Source organism: Melopsittacus undulatus, chromosome 1, assembly GCF_012275295.1.
Source record: "Melopsittacus undulatus isolate bMelUnd1 chromosome 1, bMelUnd1.mat.Z, whole genome shotgun sequence".
Taxonomy (NCBI): Eukaryota; Metazoa; Chordata; class Aves; order Psittaciformes; family Psittaculidae; genus Melopsittacus; species Melopsittacus undulatus.
The window spans coordinates 91,512,469-91,525,424 of NC_047527.1; the positions used below are offsets into that span (position 1 = coordinate 91,512,469).

The 12,956-nt window shown below is 41.5% G+C and overlaps 1 long non-coding RNA gene across 1 annotated transcript; it reads right to left on the bottom strand.

Annotated features, from left to right (window-relative positions):
* Positions 1 to 361: 361 nt before the first annotated feature.
* Positions 362 to 11,148, bottom strand: LOC115946656 (uncharacterized). The gene is made up of 3 exons (XR_004080709.2): positions 10,963 to 11,148; positions 8,708 to 8,843; positions 362 to 492 (listed from the first exon to the last, which is right to left on the bottom strand). It is a non-coding gene; the product is annotated as an uncharacterized lncRNA (long non-coding RNA).
* Positions 11,149 to 12,956: the final 1,808 nt, after the last annotated feature.

The window sequence follows — 12,956 nt, forward strand, 5'->3', positions numbered from 1 at the left end:
AGCAGCGGGGGCAAGAGGGGGATCATGATACTGTTGATTATTTCTTTGCATGGGAATAGCATGTTTTATGCATTCTGCATTTGGACCTCTGTATACTAAATATCCTAGGTGCGGTTACCTCTGAGCAACAAGTGAAATACAGACACATAAGATAACCTAGTACAAGTAAGATAATCTTCTAGTACATGATTCCAGTGAAAAGTGACAGAAAAGAACCTTGGTGATATCTCTCCTTGGTGATACCTCTCCAGCTACTAGTGCTTCCATAGTATTTGCCTACTTCACATCTTGATGAAGATAAGATTTCTTTCAGGTTGTAGGTAAGAACATTCATCATACTGACTCATGTATGATTGCACTTTTTTTAATCAGGGACTACTGCTTTTGACACTTTCATACTTCAAAGGCAGATGTATAAGCAAAATGGTTGGTGTCCTCGGAGTTCTGGGCAAGATTTTTAGTAAGCTGATGGGGAGGGTCCTGGTTTGGTTGCTGGTCAAAACAAATAAAAAGAATATTTAGTTCATAAAGAGGATGAGGATCTACTGAAAACCAAAGCACAACCATTTCAGGGGTTTTTTGTTGTTTTTCTTTTTGGTCAAACAGATAAAATGATAGGTGCAAGCAGTATGGGGAAGGCAGAAAGAACATGGGATGAATTCCTGAGCCATAATTCAACAGTCAGCAAACAAAGGGCATGATGCCAGACAAGTTCAGCCATAAAGGAGCCTTGTCTTGGGGGCAGGCTGTGATTATTTGTGGACAGATGGCTGCTTACCAGTTCATAAAAATAACTTCTGGATAACTTTTCCTCAACTATGTGGTATTTACCTGAGCTATGCCTGCATCAGAAAAGACAAGATTAAGTTCTTTTGTGTTGAAGAGGTTTTCTGCACCTGAAAGGGATGCAACTTTGAATTCTGAGATCTAATTCCTTGTGTTGATAAAAGCAAAATGTTTTGTACACTGAGAAGGATGAAGGTGGAAGAGGAGTGGGTAGCTTAGTGCTGCGTGATAGAGAACTTGCTTCTAGCCCTGGAATCAGGCTGGTGATCTGTGAAGATGCAGTAACACACTGGGAATTTGCATTTTGTTGAGGTTTGAATGGCTTCCTGGAAGCTTGATTAAGTAGGTAAAGAGACTATAAAAGTGGACCTCCAGGTCTGTAAAATCTAGACACGTTTCTACACAGTAGCTTTTGTGCCACGAATGATGACACCACTGATGTATAGCACACTGTTTTGTGTTTCAGAAGACAGAACTTGACCACAGGCAGCCAGCTCTTTCTTGTAGCAGCTATGAAGGATATGGAGACTATCAAGAGAGCGGCCTTTTGACACTGACTTGAAGTCTAAACCTGACATTCTGGTTTTCACATCATCTCATTTGAGTTTCCCTCCTCTTTCTGCCACATTTTACATCCTATCTTTTCTGTATCCGTGTTCTGCCTTACTGTTTTGCATTGGTCTTAAAAGTCCCAGAGCATTTTACTGTAACATTGGAGTAGAATATTAAAGATAGCATTGCAATACATATCTAAGACAAAAACAGCTACTGCTGTGAATTAATCCCTTCTGGAAGAGGGAAGTAGAACTTCCTTTTATTTGTTCTCTTGGGGAAACAGAGATATGAGTAGCCAGTTCGTGTCAGTCAGTTTGGCTACTTCCTCATAAATTTTTTACTTGTTAAATACATGCATAAATGTACATGTGTCTGTTAATTGTATATATGACATGCAAACATAATGACCATGCAACACAGTAAGCTGGTGTACGTACAAGTTGGTGTCTCTGAATCTAGGCCTAAAGGTTTCCTGACAGGCAGCTTCCATCATGCAGTTAAGCTCTACATGTGCAGTGGATTGTGTATCACATGCACAAAAAGACTGGATTCATGCAACACAGATTTATGCATGTGATTTAAAGTACTCTGGGTAATTGAGACATGGTGCCTTGCATCTCCAGGATCCTCGAGGCAGCCTTACATACATGTGCAGACAGACACTGCACAGATGGTCAGAGTGACAGGATATTAAAGTGGCTAAGTTAAGCACTCAAAAGTTACAAAATGCCAGAATTAGGAAATGCTTGTGCAATCGTAATTCCATCCATACATCTGTCTGTTGCTTCATAATAATCTTAAAATAGATCCATACCTTTACCCCCTCTCTATAGGATGATTGGGTTTTATTCAGTGTATTAAATGAGTCTGCTCTGGGGATGAATTAGAGTGCATGCTGAAGGAGAGTGTTGTCTGTTGAACTCTTACCCTCCTGTGTTCCTGTGAATGCAAGAAGGGAAGACATAATCTCATTGTTAAGGCAGCTGAATGTTGCTTTGGAGAAGTTGATTCTCTGCCAAGGAGTGTGATGCTGGATAAGCCATTTACATCAATCTTTTAGTAGTGGCCAGGTCAGCACTACTAATTTGTACATAAATAGCTACAGTTGTCAGGTGGGTGATGAGTTGTGACTTGTGACCATCATAGCTCTTTGATCCAGATCTTCTAGTGTACAGGATGCTTTGCTCTCCCACTTGAAAATGTGGAAGAGGAGATGGGGAAATAAATACGTCTGTGGTTGCTAAAGTGTTCCTGTTGTAGCTCTTGCATTGTTTTCCTCATTTTATGGATTCTCTTAGGACTGCACATATGCATCTGCACCAAAGGCTGCTAGAAGCTGTATCCTAAGAACACTCAAAAGAATATGCAGTGTGTAGTACTAGCAACATTTGGCGCTTAGACTTTGAGACACTTTAGATCTTAATTTCTGACTGCCTGTAAAATGGGGCTAATATTCCTTCAGCTCACAGAATCAGTGAAAGCAGTACTTGTGGACAGTCATGATGTTCTTGGTGTGAGCACTGCAGAAAAAGCAGTATCTCTTCATTTGGCTCTTTGTCTGCCTTTTCTCTGCTGAATTTAGTACTGCGTCAGCTTTTCTTTTCTTTGCATTTTATTTCACTGCTTTTTACAGCTGGCAGTGTAAGGGTGCTTGTCCTTGCCACATTGTTCAGCATTTACTGCAATTTGCTTAGTTGCCCTGCATCTGTTGAGAAATAGGTCTGTGGGATAGTAACCGTTGAGACACACAAGCTTGAACAAAATCCTCAAAAGCCCACAAGCTTGAACAAAAGTTATCAATGGATATGAACTTCTGGGTTTTTCTTTCAGTGCAAGTTGTTGCACAGACTGTTATTTTGCATAAATGTGAATTATTTGAGTTAGTAATTTTAACCAGTTCATTAAATTGAAGACACTTTTACACTGGCGTAAGAGCTCTACATGGAATAGAGGAACAGGAGAGCCTTAGTGGGTGAAGAAGGGGTTGAGAGAAATACTCCATCCATCTTTTCTTCCTTCTCCCTTCTCTGTGCCCATTTGAAAGATTGTGTTTCTTACTCCCCTTCCTCTTCTCAGCCTTACAAAGAGTATAATGCTTACTTTGAGCCACAGGAACAGGACAGTCTAGGCTGTGATCAGAGGATGATGTTGGCTAGATGGGCAAGGGGAGGATGATCTCTTCATGGCCACCCTTGCCCTTTGCTTTATGCAATTGCAGACCTTCACAAACTGGCGCAATATGCCACAGCATGTGTATGTGTAGTGAGGACATGGCACCCAAGGGAGCCCAGCATGGTCAAAAGAGGCATGGGGCAGTGCTGGAGCAGGGGTGGAAAAGATGATTGCCTTGACAGCATTTTATTGGTGGCAAGTAGTGTGGAAAATGGGGGGAGAACTGAGAAGGGAGAGTGGAGGATAGGACGGAGTGAGTGCAGAGAACTAAGTAGGTTGTGTGAAAGGAAAACTGGGGAAAGGGGCAGGGAATAGGTAACTGGAAAGGGGCAAGGGCTAGTTTCTCTGTAACAGTTGAGTCTGGTGATTTTCTGGAGGAGCAAGGGAAGAGGCAGCACAGGTTTCTGTGGTCCAGGGTGGACTGGAAACTCTAGATGCTCCCAGTTCAGTCAGTGCCACCCCACAAGCCTGTAATTTGTATGTCTGCCTTTCCTGTGTGCACATCAGTTGTCTTGGCAGAGCTGGGGCCATTTGCCTTAGTAGCAAGCAGCATCAAGACCTTTCTAGGAAAGGAATAAGATTGTTTTATTTGAGGTGCCTTAATTTGCAAAGAGAGAGAACACACATGGCTCTGCGATAAGCATGCTGGACCCCATCACGATAGGCAGTAATAAAAGTCCTTTCAAGCACAGGACATGCTCAGTTTTCCTGTTGGAAAAAAAACCACAGCCAAGTTGCCCAGAGCTGGTTCCAGCTCATGACTAGTGTGGAAAAGTGGTGAATCAGGCCTCGAGCTCGGCTCCAGTGCTGGCAGGGTCAGCGCTGTTGGCGTCCAATTTACTTGCCAAAGTTTAGCCATCATTTTGTCTCGTAACTGGCCATATATTTCACACATTTGAAACCTCATTTGTGTTACAGCCAAGTAGAATCAATTTTGAGCACAGCAGAGGCTGTGTTTTTAATAAACGGCCATGTTTATAAATAATCAAGTAACATGCACATAGTGGGGGCTCCTACTGAAAGCACAGAAACAACAAATTAATTGTTGTAGTCTTGAGGAAGGTGATCAGAGAATTCAGTGTTTAATAACATCATAGAAAAGGTGTGATCTTGTAGGGTTCTGGATTCTATCAGTTTCTTTTGGGTTTTGACCAGGTTTTGGGGTACCTCAGCACCACACAGAGTCAAGACCCTGAAATCATTAAGCAAAGAGCACAGTGGAGGAAGTGAAGTATGAGAACAACTTGCTTATTCTTAGTAATAGCTTTTGTTGCCCAAAATTTGAGTATGTTTACTTCTTGGTGGTAGCCAGTTATAATAACTCCAGTGGTGGTCTCAGTTGTTTTTACTGAATTTGTAATATGTGTTGGCTTTGGATGAGCAGTTTCAAAGACTTCTGCTGATGTGAGCTGGAATTTGTGTTCTGTTTGGTTCATGCTGTATCTTCTGTAACTACAGTGCTTATATGAACACAATTGATGGTATGTTGTAGCTTGGTGTGAGAGGCTAAGATAAAACCCCAGCTGTTTCTGAAGATACTGCCTGCTTCTATCAAGAGGTTTAGTTTAGCAATTTTAAGTGTTACAAGGACCTGTAGGACCTATATTTTTTAACTGCTTTCCTGAAGAGAAGGTGGAAATGTACATGACTGGCTATTTTAGGAATCATTCTTTCATGAGTGTCCTTATACTTTATAAAATGCAAGCTCAGGGAACACGGATAATAAAGCTGAATTATCATCCCTGAGTATCTGTAAATTATGGATATTGGCCATGAGTGAGTCGTGGCAAAAGCTGAATTAGGTTTAAAATATCAGCAACATCAACAGAGAAAAGATGGCCCAATCAAGTGTCAGCCATGTCATTATAATTCTTAGAGATTTGGGTACAGCTTAAGGTTTGCCTTCTTCGCTAACATACAGCGGGCTTGCTGCAGTCACCAGCCAGACAACTTCCATGGTGCCTCCTGATGACCAATACATGGAGAAATAGCTATCTGCCAAACAAGTTGTTTGTTTTGTTTCAAAGCCCCAGTGGGCCCAGCCCTTCCTGCCCAGCAGCTGCAGCAGGCTCTGTTTCTGCGTGGTGCCTGGCCTGGGAAGACCTTGCTTGCTGGCCCATGAGAGTGGTTCTCCGTAACTGGCTTGTGGGGAGTGCTGTGTGAGAGGATCTGTTTGGGGTATTTTTTTTAGTTAGTTATTAAAGATTGTTTCTTAAAATTAATATCTGGTCACGATGGAAACATGTTTTTTTTTGAAGCATGTGTATTGCCAAGAGAGCAGGGTAGAGCACTGATCAGGTTATTGCTTCCCTAGGATCAGAAGTGCACACACAGCTCTGCAGGCCCCGTGGGCAGCATCCCAGTACCTGCTCTCTTCTTTCTTTCAGTTGAGCTCTGCCACGTTTGCTGTAGTGATGGCTCCCTGCTTTTCCACCGGCAGGATGGTGAGGTGGGAGTTGCTCTGCTTGTGAAGTTTCAAAAAATCAGAAAAGTTAGATCTATGTTGCCAGTTGCAGGGGCACCAAAGCTGGCTTTAGACAAGCCAATTTGAGTATTTCTGGCAGTCTAGCTTATGAAGTAGATATGTTTGCATGTACTCATTTATCCCACTGAAAAGTATGCGTGTTTGCCCTTAGATTACTTCTCTGCAATGGTAAGATACTGCAGAAAGCCAAGTGTGCCTTTTAATACCAAGGCAGTTTAGGCAGCTCTGCAGCATATGAGTGCCCAGTCAGTTGTGTTCACTAATTAAAAAGTTTTCAAACTGCCAGTGTTGCCTGGAAATTTAAAATATGCATGTCATATTGAGTTCTTATACTGTTCTCACATCAGTTAGGAGGAGAACATGATGCCTGCCTATTCTATGATTCTGTGCCTGCAGCTGTCGTGAAAAGTGTGGGCAGCAGCCCTAGTAGCCCTTTCTGTTGAGTATGTGCTTGGTAATATATGTAATCATAATATAAACTGTAGTGTGTCATCTTGCCTATCTAGGCCATGAGATGCCTCATCTTGTGAACCAGGGAAGGTGGATTTTAAAACCAAGATAATTTTGTTTCGAATTCATGGCTTTTGGAACTGGAGCATCTCATCACTATATAATTATACATCTGTATGTTGTAGTTTCTCTACATGGAGTGTAACACAAATAATCTGTCTTTCTTAGCAAACAGTTCAGGATGAGAGAATTATGTGGATGAGGAACTGGCGTGGGAACACTTACTTACCAGTGAGTCAAAGACTGGAATTCCTTCTCTAACCAGTAAAACTGTCTGGCAGGTTACAATGCTCGGAGCTGCAGTGGTTTTGGTTTGTTCAGACAGTTCTCAGCGAGACTGGTGTTACCCAGTCTTACGGCTAGGACTGGCTTTGGAAAGCTGAATGAAACAAATGTTCCCAGGGAGAAGCATGAACTGAAGGTGTGAGGTTAAAACAAAATACCCTTTACTGGCCTGAGGAGAGAAGAGCAGAGTGGTGATTTTTAAATCCTGCCTGTGAGATCAGTGTTACAAGCTTTGAGCATTGTGTAGTTAGGTCTGTGTCTATAGGGACAAATGTGCCAGTGTCCTTGTAGCCATAGCAGGGATTTCTGTTTGGTTTGTGACTTGGCTCAGTCTTGAAGTAGACACCCTTTGAACTTGTTGTTCTTCTGTAGCTGTCTGTATTACACCCTTACTGGAGATCCAGGCTTGGCACCTCGCTGTGATCCTATAACTCAGCCAGATGAACTGAGATTTCTGAGGAGAGGACTTAAGATGTGCTTCTCTACTTGGGAAAATTCATCAGTGTCCTGTTGCTCATTGTCCTGCATGCTGCAGGTTGCTATGCTGCAGAAACATTCTTGCACTGGCAATCTTCAGACAGAAAGTGAGGGTCCTTGCCAGCTGTGAGGCCCTCCAGCAGCCAAGGACCTTGCAGTGCCCAGGGCTTGGGTGTTTCTCCCTCAGGCATGTATGTTGTCAATGGGGAGAGGATTCCTCACGCCTTCTGTGGCAAAAGGGGTTTGGGACAGTAAGGATGCATGAATAAACAGGATGGATTGCTAAGCAGTTCAGTGTTGGGTGATTGTCACCAACATAGCCAGTGGCTGAAGGCTGCTGCCTGCTCTTTGCTATCCATGTGTTTCTGGCTTGCCTTTTTCTGTCTTGCTTCCAGTTTGCTTAAAAGAAATGCTAGGTGAAGAGACCTGCATTACTGGTTACTTGATGCAGATTTTGCTAAAATGCACTGACACATACGTGTAGCTCTGGCTGGTGGTAGCTGTGCATGAATAAACATAACTACTCATGACTGTGATGTGGTATCAACCTACTGTAGATGCAAAGCATGCTTTTTAATAACTCTGTATAGTGAAATGGTTATAAATTCATGACTATGCAGTGTAGACAGGGTCTGATATATCACTCATTTGTACATTTATAATTAATTGTAATAAGAAGATTGTTCTTTGCAAGTGTTCTTTCTTTGCTTCCAAGCACGAGAGAGAGCTATAATAATCTTATACCTTAAGCTTGTAATAAAACATTGTTGGTAACCTAGCAAAAAAAATTCTTAAATAAGTTTTCTACACAAAATCCCATAATGCTTTCTAAGATTTTTTTTCCCCTATGTTTCTTTAGTTAGTTTTACCTCTGAATATAATCAAAGCCAAAATTTCAAATGTTTAAGAAACGTTTCTGCTTTTTTTTTTTTCCATCTGGATATAATGGAGCATAATTTAAGACTATGGGAAGAGGAGGAGGTAAATGATGCATGTAATGATTGTTTTAACATTTACAAGAAAATAATTTATTTAAATTGGATTAAGCCTTAATATTATCACACTTTTCTACCTGATTTAACATGGGGTTGGGGGAAGGGTGAGAAGGCGATTTCATGGTAAAGTGTTTTAAGTATTAAATTTTCTTTTTTTTGATCATTCAGGCATCCTTCCCCACAGCCATGTAATTTTTCCTACATAAAAATGTTCACTGCTGTCTTTTACGTTCCTCAGCTGACAGTGAAGAGGTCATGCTAAATCAAACTGATGGAGAAACCGGACATCATCTTTACCCAGGATGCCCAAATTAATTCTACCAAAACAAGAGGTAGGGGAACAGCAAAGAATAATTTGCTTTTGTATATTACTGTTTTTAAGTATTGTGTTCATCATGTTGGCATGTCTGGTATGCATATTCAGAGTGAGCAGAAGAAGTACCTGCTTAGGGCATGAGAAGTCAGGGGCTTGTGGTTTTCTTCTGTCCCTGGCAGTTTTCCTGCCAGCCTCATTCTGCTGAGAATGGGTCTCTGAGTCCAAGTCCAAACTTCAGCATCTTCATCTCTAATTCTTTTCCCTGCTCCAGGAGAGGAATCAAGTGGGATAAATTCTGTAACCATATGCTTCTCCTGCTTTTAGTCTGCTGATTGAAGTGTTTTGTTTATAATAGATGCTATTTTGATAAGAAAAAACACCAAACCACACCTACACCCAGAGGAGCTCCTTTAGTGGCAGAACCAGCAAAGCCTGGTTTTCCACAGGTCAGTGTCTCATGGTTTCACAGTGAATTACAATTGTCTCTTTTTTCCTACAGTGTGGTCATTTGTTAGGTCTCTCTCCCAGGTGGATTCTTTAATGTTTCATAAGGTTTAATTTTATGTTACAGGATTTGCTTTTTAGTTGTGTCACTTTCAGAATCTCTCCTAGCTATTTATTCTTTACAAAAAATGTGGGAATTTGACATATCTGTATCTCTACTTAATTTTGTTGAAATAGAAGGAAATTAACTAGAAACTTGGTGTGTGACTACACAAACTTCAGTGTCCTAGCAAACCAAGCAAAAGTGGTAGTATCTCGCTAAGTACATTATCTGGTTTGGATTTGTGTTTAAGTTCATACCTTCTGGGAGAAGTAAGTTTGGATTACTAGTTAGTCCTGTTCGTCCAGTAGAGTCATTGTCATCAGTGGAAGACGTTCTGGCTTTACAAAGCATCCAGGAACGATTATGTAAATTCCTATTAAAATGGCACATTTCCTTCCAGTAACATTTCCATTAGAGACACCTGTAAGTCGCCCATCTCCTTCAAGAAAAGCTAGATTTGTTTTTACAGATGTAATCAGTACTCAGAAGTTGGGACAGGTTTATTGTCACCAACATACACTTAATCACTGCTATGTAAACCAGAGAAGGTTTCCTCCCAGTTCAAGTTTCAGTTCACAAAGCTGGGGGAGGGTGTGTGTGTGAAATCTGGTACTTGTAAATTGAGCAATTTACCTCTGTATATTGTGGTGATACACATGGAATTTCATTATTCCTTTTTTTCTGTAATAGATTCACTTTTAAAACTTAGAATTACACTTCAAATAAATGAAAGGTTAAATTCTAAACACATTCTTAATATGTGCATAAGCTTCTGTTTACTTGTGAGGTGTAATATCAGTAGAGTACTTCTCACTTTAAAGTTTATGAATTTCTTTCTTCCCTTCCTTAATTCTTTGAGGTGTCAGTACTGAGAAAGATGAATCATTTATTAGTGGGAGGCCTGACACATGATGAAATCACTATCTGACACTTCAGTAACTTCCAGTGCTGTTCTGTGAACATTCAGCAAAGCGCGGATGATGTGATGTTGCAGTTCTGTGGGTAGTGCTTTTTTTTTCTTCTTTTTTAATGGATGAAATGCTTTATCATCATAGTGTGTGAGCACTTCCCCATTTGGTATGAATAGCCTTTGCTTATTATTAAGAATGATTCAGAAGCTCTGATGTAGGGGAAAAAATAGAACACATCTGCAACTGGCAGAGAAGATCTTTGTATTTCTCCTGAGAATCTGAAAAAGCAGAACTCGTCCACATTTTTTTTGAGAGGGGTGATAGACAGCAGATAACATTCATGGCTTGAGTGTTAAACCAGTTTGGAGCATTCCTGTTATGACAGAGCACGCAAATCTCCATTATGTTACAAATGAAGTTCACCTAAGGGGCATTCTGTGCTGGCCAGTGGATTACCCACTGAACAGGGCAGTGATCTCAACCCAAAGACACTTAGGGAATAAATTGGCATCTGAAAATAAAGCACTTGCCAATAAACAACGGGCTGCTTGCCAGTAAGCCTAACAGTTTTACTTATTTAAAAAGAAAGAAAGAAAAAAAAAGGTAATTTTAGTTCTAGTGTCTTCACTCCAGTGAGCAATTCTGCAAGCATATAGGTTAGACTTTTTGTTCTACCGAACTACCCCCTGACTACATATTTATCTCTTCTTCCTTCTTCACTTCCCAGTATAAATGTTTTTTGTTTGCTTCCTGCCACCAGCAAACACAACAGTATTTTCAGAGTATTAAGATATTTCCCTTTCTCACACAATTTGAAATCTGGGCAATGTTACTCCCGCTCCTTTCCCATGCCATCTCACTCAACCATTCAGATGTGCTGCTATGAGATGTCACAGGCTGGGAACTTGTGGATATAGACTTACCTCCTAGTACCAAGTCTGGCATCTAAAAAGTAGCTTCAGGGTTTTCTTCTAACTTAACTGGTTTCTCCCTTTGTTTCTTCAGAAGCTCAGGTGCTTTTGCCAGTAAATCCAGCCTTTTCTCTCTCATTCCTTGAAATGTGACTTTTTTTCTCTCTTGCTTTCCTTATATAGTGCTCACAGCTCTAATGTCTGACCTTTTCCAGTTCCTAATGTGTCTGTCATCACAATACCTTGCATAATGTACAGATGTATGTGAGTCCAGCAGAACTAAATATTTGTTAAACGAAAGTGATGAGGGAAGACTGGAAGAGCTGGCAATTAAACCTGCCTTTCAAGTAAAGATACAAAGTATATCTCCTTCTCTAGTGGCTAATTTGGATATCCTTCCTTTTGCCCTCCAGAGTTTTGGCTCTAAACTGTTCCACAGCTACTACTGGGAATAAGCAGGTGGCCTTTGGAGGTAGCAAAAGTGGTTTAACTACATGTTTGCTGTTTGATATTTTGTGTTCCTCCCCATCTCTGTGCTAGTATGCATACATATTATATGGTGATGTATGCAAACAAGTCAGCAAGTACCAAACCACTGGGCTCACTGCTTTAGTACTCAGGATCTGACTAAAAACCTGGTAAATTTCAGAAAGGGTGAGAAATTATTTCAGTTTCCAGTCCAGATAGACTTTGATGTGTCCCTTACTTTTCCATCTTTCCTTGGCATCTCTTTACATTCAAATCATCTGTCACATTGGGCTTGGATCCTGGTAGTTCACCAGAGTGCCCTGGCTGTTGTGGGACACCTGGGAGGTTGGCTTTGCCACTGAGAGAGAGCTTCCCCCATCTTAACAGCTGAGGCCTGCTTATCAATGCCTGTCTTGCCACAAAAAAAAACTCTGTAGGCTTCACAGATCTTACAATGCTGTTTCCACAAAACGCTGCATGCAAGTGTGCCTGAGGAAAGGGCTGCTGATAGCGAGGGGAGGCTGCCCACCCCTTCTGATGTGATGAGGAAGCGCGTTTTAGGACCACTCCCAAACCTGAGCCACTCAGAAAGAGCTGGATCAGCACAAACAGTTTAAATAGCAGGCGTTGACGAGCCCAGCCTTGAATACAGTTCCAGAATGGTTTAAGCTGATTCAAACCAGAGCTGTTGCAGCCTGGCTTTGCATCACATATATCTCCACCCCATCTCTTGCACCAGTGCTGGTGCTTGTTTGACTCCACAGGAAGCTGAACTGTCAGGGAAGTGTTACGATTTTTTCAAATTGGTTCTGTCTTTTCTGAACCAGTTCAGTGTGGGACTAGACAAGCATCCTTGCTGGCACAGGAAAAGGCAGCAGCTGGGGATGGAAGGACTGCAGCAACCCCAACTTAGATCGGATTAGACTGTCATGGAACCACGGTCTCATTTGGAGAATAGCACATGAGCATCTCTGGGAGATTTGAGAGGACAGTACCCCCAAGCAGGAGGAGGGGCTTTCTGATAGTAATCTCTCCCTGCAGTGCAGCTGACCCAGAGAATATTTGTCTACCATCTAAAATATAGAAGAACTCTTCAAACACATTTAAAAGACCTAAAAGTTTCCTGTCAGTGTTCTGTAAAACAAGTTAATTCAACATAGACTTACACGATGTTTCTTTTGCTTCCATCCCTCCCCCTGGCAGCCCACCCCATACTCTTTTTGCAAGCCAGAAGATATCCTGCCCTGGCCCTCTTAGGTCGTGTCATGATGGGCACCCTGCCAAATGAAGCTGATCTTATAAGCTGCTACTGCCCTGGTTGTTGATGGGACTGTTTGCATGATTTTTAATTCACTTCTGTGGTGCCCTAATTTTTTTTTTCCTGCCCGAGCTTGAAGTGGGAGTGTGTTTAGCTGTGAACTACACTGCTGCAGATTCATGGTCTATTAGCACCTTTTCAAAGCTCCCCTCTGTGTTCTCTGAAGAATTAGAACACAGCTATAAAAAAAAAATTAAAAAGCACTCAAGGCTGTTGCAGA